This window comes from Lygodium microphyllum, chromosome 13 (genome assembly GCF_053477565.2).
Source record: "Lygodium microphyllum isolate KBCC chromosome 13, Lygodium_microphyllum_v1.1.10, whole genome shotgun sequence".
Lineage (NCBI taxonomy): Eukaryota > Viridiplantae > Streptophyta > Polypodiopsida > Schizaeales > Lygodiaceae > Lygodium > Lygodium microphyllum.
The window spans coordinates 9,906,765-9,915,878 of NC_141147.1; positions in this window are offsets into that span (position 1 = coordinate 9,906,765).

Below are 9,114 nucleotides of genomic sequence, written 5' to 3' on the forward strand. Positions count from 1 at the left end.
GTATTTTCCAATGAGTAAGAAGCTCAAGTCGATAAGAAACTTCATTTATTTTCTCAATCACTTTGAAGGGTCCAAAGTATCTACTGGAGAGCTTTGGAAAATATGAATTTTGACCAGAACCTTGTTTGAGCCTGCTTTTATCAAACTTTAGCAAGACATATTGACCTTTTTCAAAAGCCAAAGGTCTTCTTCGTTTATCTGCTTGCTTCTTTTGTCGCTCTTGGGCAACTTTGATAGTGGCTCGAACTTGATCCATTGCGGTTTTTAAATCTAAAGCAAACTCATCAGCAGCAAAAATCTTATCTTTAGTGCGAATAATTGGAGGATGAATCACTTAACCCTGTACTATTTCATTTGGAGCTTTCCCTATGGATGAGTGCACTGTATTGTTGTAAGCAAACTCCAATAATGGAAGATATTTCTCCCACTGTGACTTATGTTCACTAACATAAGCTTTCAACATATCCAAAAGAGTGAGATTCATCACCTCTGTTTGGCCGTCAGTTTGAGGATGAAAAGCTGAGGAGAACTTTAAAGTGGTTCCCAAATTCTCAAATAAAGCACGCCAAAAGTTACTTGTGAATTTGGAGTCTCTATCTGAAATGATCTCAGAAGGCATACCATGTAATCTGAAGATATGTTGAATGAAAAGTCTTGCAGCTTGTGCGGATTTCAATGTTTTATGACATGGAATAAAATGTGATTGTTTGCTGAATCTATCAATTATGACCCAAATCATATCATGACCTTGAGGTGTTCTTGGAATACCTGAGATGAAATCCATTGTGATAGATTCCCATAGATCTTTGGGCACTGGAAGAGGTTGTAACAATCCTGGAATCTTCTGCCTATCATATTTGGATTTTTGGCATACCAGACAAGCCTCAATGAAGTTATGTGTATCTTTTCGTAATGTTGGCCAATAAAAGTAGCGCTCAATTGCACTTAGAGTGGCTGCCCTCCCTCTATGCCCTGCATAAGGGGGTTCATGACTTTCTTTAAGCACCTTTTGTCGAACAGGAAGAGTGACACAAAGGCGATTGTTCATGAGAAGGTAACCGTCTTTGATGGAATAATCTGGATGAGAACCTCCTTGCTGTAAATTTGACCAAATTGCTGCAAAATCAGTATCTTCATCATAAGTATTCTTCATCGTTTGAAAATCTTCATGATGAGCCACTGTAATAGTTGCAATGCGAGGCACTCTAGAAAGTGCATCAGCAACTACATTTTGTTTCCCTGGAGTGTACATAATTTGAAAATGAAACATAGACAAGAAATTTTCCCATCTTGCATGTTTCTCCTGCAAATGCTTTTGAGTCTTGAAATACTTCAAGCTTTGATGATCGGTTTTAATAAGGAATTCATTGCCTAAAAGATAATGTTTCCATATCTTTAAAGCATGAACCACTGCTAAGAGCTCCTTTTCATAAATGTCATACCTTTTCTCCACATCATTTAGATGGCGGCTTTCAAAGGCTACGGCATAGCCTTCTTGATTTAGCACTGCACCAATACAATCACCGCAAGCATCTACTTCCACCACAAATGGTTTTACCAGATCTGGAATGATAAGAACAAGTCTAGAAGTAAGAGCTGTTTTCAGCCTTGTGAAGGCTGCCTTCTCTTTTTCCTTCCATTGGAAAGAGATCTTCTTCTTTGTAAGGTCATGAGGTGGAGAAGCCATATGTGCAAAATGCTTGATGAAGCGGCGGTAATAAGAACATAAGCCAAGAAACGATCGCACCTCATGTACATCACAAAGATGAGGCCATTCTTGGATTATCCTGATCTTTTCAGGATCCATCTGAATCCCTTCAGAAGAGATGACATGCCCAAGGTAATTTATTTTATGCATGAAAAATTCACTCTTTTTACCATTTACCAAGAGTTGATTTTGTTGTAGTAATTGTAGAACAATTTCCAAGTGTTGATGATGCTCCTCTTCATTCTTGCTAAAGACAAGAATATCATCAAAGAAAGTACCGACATATTGTCGATGCTCTCTAAAGATGCGCTCCATCATTCGATTAAAGGTGGCTGGTGCATTGGTTAATCCGAAAGGAACCACCAAGAATTTGTAAAGACCGTATGAAGTGCGGAAAGCAGTTTTGTGTACATCTTGTGGTATTACCCTAATTTGATGGTAACCACTCTTTAGATCAATGCGGCTGAAAACCTTTGAGCCTCCTAGACGATCCAAAATGTCGTCAATTCTGGGAATAGAAAACCGATTCTTCACAGTGATTTTGTTGAGGGCTCGATAATCAATGCATATCCTGAATGTGCCATCTTTCTTTTGAACAAGAAGAACCGGTGAACAAAATGGTGAGCTACTTGGCCTAATTAGCCCACGGTTGAGTAGGTCTTCGACTTGCTTTCTGATTTCTTCTTGTTGAGGACGGCTCACACGGTATGGTGCTATATTAGGAGGAGAACTGCCCGGAATAATATCAATATGATGGTCTTCTGGCCTTTCTGGGGGAAGCTGATAAGGAAGATCTTCCGAAAAACAATCTTTATACTTTTCCAAGAGCTGAAGTTGCTCTTGGTTTTCAGCATTCATATTATCTTTTACATGAGTGACATAAAGCAGACAACATTGAACACAATCCTTAATTGCTCTAGAGACTTGCATATGGCTTACCATAGGTATGGTGTCTCCAGAAACTCCAGCTTGGATCTCGTACTTCTTGCCTTTGTTGGTGAGTTCTACCTTCTTTTTCTGAGAGAAGATGGTTGAATCTACTCTATGATTCCAGGGCATGCCAAGAATCACATCGCAACCATCAAGGTCTCCGATACAGAAGGTATCTTCATCACTGTAGCCTTGAATTTGAAACTTGAGCTTGCCAATGTAGGGTATCACAGTCTTCACTGTGTCACCTTCATCAGCATTTAAAGCTTGGCGAACTTCTGCCGGAGTGTCCATCTCTTCGTTCTTTAATCCAAGCTCTTTAGCTAATTGCAAGGAAATGATATTTTCATTCGCCCCAAGATCTATCAAGAATAGTGCTTGCTTACCTTGCAACTGTCCCCAAGCTTTTAATAATTTGCGCGTCTCTGGAGTGTGAGTTGTGTTTGCAACTACATCACTGATAGCATTGATTTTCACTGGCGACTTAGGCTTGTTGTCAAAAACCTTGCTTTGTCCCTTGTTTGGACATTGCTTCGCTATGTGGCCTGTTTGTCCACATTTAAAGCACTTCCCTTCTTTCATGAAGCGTTGCTTTTCTTCTTCGGAAAGTTGCTTTGCTTGTGGGTATAGATTGCAGCGAAATTGAGGAGCATTAGGAGGTGCATAGGGCTTCATCTTCTTTTGATTTGATGGCTGCTTTTGCCACTGTTTTTGTCCTTCATTTGGGGCTGAATACTCCTCATCATCAGCTACTCTCTTCTTATCATTCTTTTGGAATGATTTGTTGCCATTGTGCTCCATTTCCCATGTCTTAGCATGGTCAATGAGTTCCCTGAGACTAGAACAATGATAATGATTAAGAGCAGTACGAAGTTTAAAATGCAAACCTCCTTGAAACTTCCTAAGCTTTTTCGAACTGCTGATCTTCTTGAAATGTTGGACCTTCAAAAGTAGCTCCCAAAATCTCTTGGTATAGTCACCAAGTGACTCATTTTTCTTTTGCCAAAGCCGATCCCATTCCATTTTTACATCTCTTTTGAAATGAACAGGAAGAAATTGGCTTTGTATCAGGCGAACAAAGGACCGCCATGATTTTGGGGCAGCATGATCATATTCCAACCCCGTCCACCAAGTATGGGCTAAGTCGGTTAAATGTAAAGCTGCAAACTTAATCTTTTCTTTTTCTTTATACTTGTCACGACCATACAAAATTTGAAATTGACGAATAAACTTCAGAAGAAGATCAGGATTTCGGGAACCATCATACATACTGAACTTGATCTTATTTTCAAGTTGAGATAGTGACTTAGTCTTCTTCTTCTTCTTATGCCTTCGTCCATGCTCGGATCTTGAGGTTGAAGATGATGAAGTGCTTGATGGGGATGAAGATGGAGACGAGGGTGAAGAATGTCGACGCCTTTGACGATGATGAGGTCTTCCACGAGAAGGGTGTGACTCTTCATTACTAGAAGAGGATCCATCAGAATAGGCGCCATATGACTTTGAAGAAGAGGATGAGCTTCGACGCGATCTCTTTCTTTGTCTTGAAGTAGAATGGGACTGCCTCTTAGAAGTAGTTGGACTTCTTGATCGGCTCCTTTCATTGGTATGGCTTTGTCTTCTTGAAGTAGATGGGCTTCTTTCCTTGAATTCTTTGGGATTCTCAACTTTTTCTAGTTTGAGAAGTTGCTCACGAATTTGCCGATTCTCCTCTCTAAGACTTTGAATGGCTTGAAGGATAGCACTCGATTGATCCATTGAGACTAAAGAAAAAAAATATACTCAAGCACTCAATGCAAGGGCTGAAAACAAACAAACTTATAGTTGTAAGCACTACCAGTGTTGGGGGTGAGGACCGAGCCAAAGCTCTGATACCACTGTAAACGCCCCGAACAACGTAGTATGCTTAACAATTATGATATTTGCTTGTTTTCGAGATTTAATATAAAAGAGAATGAACACTTAAAGCTGAAAATGAAAATTACTCACAAAATTACAGCCATGAAAATGTAAAAGTAATGGAGACAAGATTGAGGGTTGAAGATGGGCAACCCCCCCCCCCGAAGGAATGTATTTCTGCTCAACCCAAGTCCCTTAGGGAAGAGCTCAGTTACAATCAACCTGAGAGTGAGAGGAAGTAATTCTCACTCTCACAAGATCATGCAAAGATGTACAAACACACATGCATTATCTATTATGCAATGATAAGAACTGATTTCTTTACAGTATGAGAGAAGAAAAAGGGGAATTCAGCCTTTCTCCATCGTTGATCAACAGTACATGGATAGGGCTTGCTTCTTGTAGCTAAAATGGAAGAAAGAGCTCAAGAAGGAGGTGCTGTAATGAATTTACAGGCTTGCTGTCTTGTAAAACAACAGTGATAGAAGAGGGAATATGGAGGAATTTGATAATGGAGAAGTGGGGGATGATGATGGGGATGGATGGGGCCAGTTTCTGGCTATCTGTGGGTGCTGTACATGAGTTTACAGCAAAGAAAAATGATGTTGAATGAAGAAAAACGAGCTCTTATTTATAGGAGAGGGGAGAGCTAGTACAAAAGGGGAAAGTGGAGTAGCACAAGACAAGTGTCCAGCCACATGTCATGAGATGTGACAAGTGGTGGGACACTTGGAAACTTGTGTGACAAGTGTCTTGACACTTGTCTCTTCTCTATGGCCTTCCTTTTTGGGTTGAATACTGTCAAGAAATGAAACAACCAAATTTAGTAAGCACAGTTAGAGTACAGAACTTACTATTTTTAGAATGACATCCCTATTTTTTAGGACTAGCATTTTTAGGCTAATTCGAGGCTCCTAAAATTTAGGGACCTCCTAAAATTTAGGGATCTCCTAAAATTTAGGGACCCCCCCAATATGGGTATCATATGAAAGCTTTTTCCGTGTACATCGCAAAAATGGTATCCGAATCTTCATGTGACTTTCCTATGCAAAGAAATGTGCATTTCAAGCTTTCAGCCCACACATGCACATTATACAAGCATTTCATGATCATGCCATCTTGTTGATTGTAACTGTCTGTTCTGGTGGATCTAGCCCACACTTCAAGGCATCAATCCTTTCTGTGTGCGAGTCTAACCCTGATATGCATGAGTTCTAGTCACAGGCGCCCAATCGGGTCATATAGGTGGAAGTGTGAACTATCTTTTCTCTAACCCACCGCGTGGGTCCACCATAACCTGTGACCACTCATCAGTGGCCAGCTCCAATGCACTTTTCTTTATATCTAATTAGTGCAAAGGAAATAAATTTAATAAATCATTATATAGACAAATTAATGAAAAAGGATACAAATTCTGTTTCTATAGAGTTGTGACAGCATCCATCTGTGATTCATGTTAGATACGGCTTTAGTGTTGTCTCTAGGGAGAGTAGGCAATGGGGTGAAGGGTAAAAACAAATATGCAATGGGAGTTGTCTCAACACTAAGAGGCAGTCTATTGTACACCAAGAGGTCGAGGATTCAACTCCGACAACAAAGATCGGGTCACATGTCATTATTGTGGTAAGACTGGCCACATGGCCAAGTGAATGTTTCCATAGGAAAAGAGCACAACAAGTGCAAAACGGTAACCATCAAAATCAGTTCATGAATGAAGAAGATGAAGAAGATGCTTCCGCTATCGAATAACAACTCTGACTGATTGTTTTGAAGAATTTTTCATTGTATCTTTCCCAGAGTGGATCTTGTGTTTTCCTATAGTGGATTTTGTTTCCCTTAATGGATGTTGTTTTATAAAAACCCTCGCCAAAGATGTACAGTTTCAAGCTTTAACTTGACTAGGCTACCTATAAGCTAGGCTGTCATCATGTAGGGAAGGCAAAAGCTAGCAAGTGCAGGAACTCATAATTTGAGGGGGGGTGTTAAAAGATATGACAAATGATGTATGCTCTAGGAAGAGAAGTTATGTATCCCATAAGCACGGTGAGGAGAGTGGAGAGTGGAACAACCCAAAGGCTACATAAGCATATACTTGGCTCTTATTTTAATGCAATGCTATTGTACTTTGTCCTTTCAATCATTGTCATGTCCTACTCAAGATTGTGTTTATGAGTCCAAGCACATAATCTTGGAACCTAATTCACTTGAGTAATAGTCATTGTCTATTGGCTATGTCATCATGGTTCATGTCTATGTATTCTATTCTCCATAACTAAACCATGCTCAAGATCTATGTTGTTTAACATTGGCACCCTAATTCAAGGATCCATTGGGGTGGATCCGAAATAAGGGTCCTAATGCTCTTTTTGGCATGGTTGATCTGGGAGCTAGATGCCAAACAAAAGGCTTTTAGGCATTCCCAAAATGTTTCTAAGGACTCACTATCATTATTAAGTATGGCATTAGTGTCATCAACGAATGTTGGGGGTAAAGGCGCCTCCGCCTAGCCGCCCTTGTATTACTACACTGATAGTACCCACCACTGTACACTGCAGGTGGTAGGCGCCCGTCACAGTCACTTATTCTTTATTCTTTTAGTGACAGTTTGAATAAATGAAGGCTCGGCCATACATTGTGGTTGTTGGAGTTCCCACGTTGAGTTTTACTCTCACTCTTACTCTTGCTCTCCATCTGCCATAGCTCTCATCGCCAAGCTTCTTCCTCTTGGGTTCCACTTCCCTTTCAATTGGTATCAGAGCAAAGGCATTGGAGCTTGCCCGGCATTCTCTTCAACCCGGATTTGAAGAGCTTCAACCCGAGCTTCAATGGCAGCCATGGCACCTTCATTTGCAGATATGTTTTGATCTCCCACCTCCTCCCCGAGCTTCCGGACTTCCATTGGTACCTTTCAGGGCTGCATCAGAGCCCTCTCGACATTGTCAAGTGCTCTCGATCATTGTTGAAGACCCCTCAACCCCCAAGAACAGCCAGCGCAAAATGTGGTGCATTTTTAGGGGGCTGGGCTAACCTCCTCCTGGCATTTCCCGCTTCTTCCTCGACTTCTCGGCACTCTTGGCAACCTTTGCGATCATTGTTGGACTTCTCGACATTAGTTCTTAGCTCCCAGTGATCGATTCAAGTGCTTCTCCCCTTCAACCATTGCTATATACACATTCCCAGGACTATCAAAACAGGGCAACACTTGACTTTTACTGTTTAATGCTTCTTGGCATTGTCGTTTTGATGCATATTGATGCCCAGATGTTATGGGATGCTATGTCTATGCTTTGGGACTGATTTGGAGCAGATTTGGGCACCGTTTGAGCTTCATTTAACAGTAAATATGCTATTGTAATACAGTGGGCTGAAGCTCATTTGCTTGGTGTATGCATTGGTTCTTGGATACAGGGTGCTTACTGGAGGTTTGAATGATCATACCGATGTATTTGGAGATTGTCAAATGCTTCTTTTTTGTTCCGGAATGCTTTTGAGCTTGGATTAGGCTCTGACTTGGTCGTCCTTCACTGGCATTTGGCTTCAATTGGTATGCTTTGGACCAGTCTATGCCTATTGTCACTGCTTGACATTTAGGCTTCTTGCATTTATGCTTTGGTCAGATATGGATGCCACTTGGTTTGCTCATGCTTGACAATTACTTGGAGCTTCATCTTCAGACGTATTTGAGCATTTTGGACCTACTTGGCATTACATTTGGTTGTCAGTTACATGCTCTTTGAATGCTTTCAGGCTTATGCTTTATGGGTCTGAGATAGCTTGGGATTTATGCTCCGAATGTACCCTATTGGGATTTGGCATATCTGATGCTATGTACTCCATGTATTAGAGATTTGCTTGCTCTCTTTGCATCTGACTTTACTTCTAGTGGAAGCCTCTTGGTATATTTGGATGTATACAGTCTTACTTACACTTGAGCTTGAGCTTGTGGAATAGTTACATGCATTTGCTCTCTTGAGAGCTTTATGTATGTAGTTAGTTTGTAATGGGCTGATTTGATACGCCTATTGGGGTAGGCACCTATCTCTATCACAGGTTTGTTAGTTTTGTATGCATCTTGGATGGTTATGCATTGAGCTTATTGCTCTCTCAGTTGTGCTTGTGCTTGGTCTCTTCTCTTACCCCGAGACCCATTACATGCATAACTTCTAGACCTATGAGATGTCTCTTGCCTGACAGGTTATTGGTTTGACAGTTCTTAGTACCTTCTTGCCCCTTGACACTCACTGTTGGATGTATCTTGCTACCTGGCAGTTGCAATGACATATGTATCAGTGATTGCTTCATTTTGGGCCAGTTTGATATATTGTTGTCATTTATTACAGCAAGTTGAAATCTGCAGATTTTGAGCACTTCTATGAGGGTAATGCTTACTATTTCATGTTATATTGGTCATATTTGGTGGGCAGGTGCTTCTCTTGGTGATATCCACTCTTTCAGCTAGTTTTAACAGTGGTTTTAGTGCATTTTCTGCTACCGGTCATCTGAAAGGCACAACTCTCTTTAACATTGCCAAGTTGGATGGTACCAACTATGGGTATTGGAAGTCCCAGATATGGAAG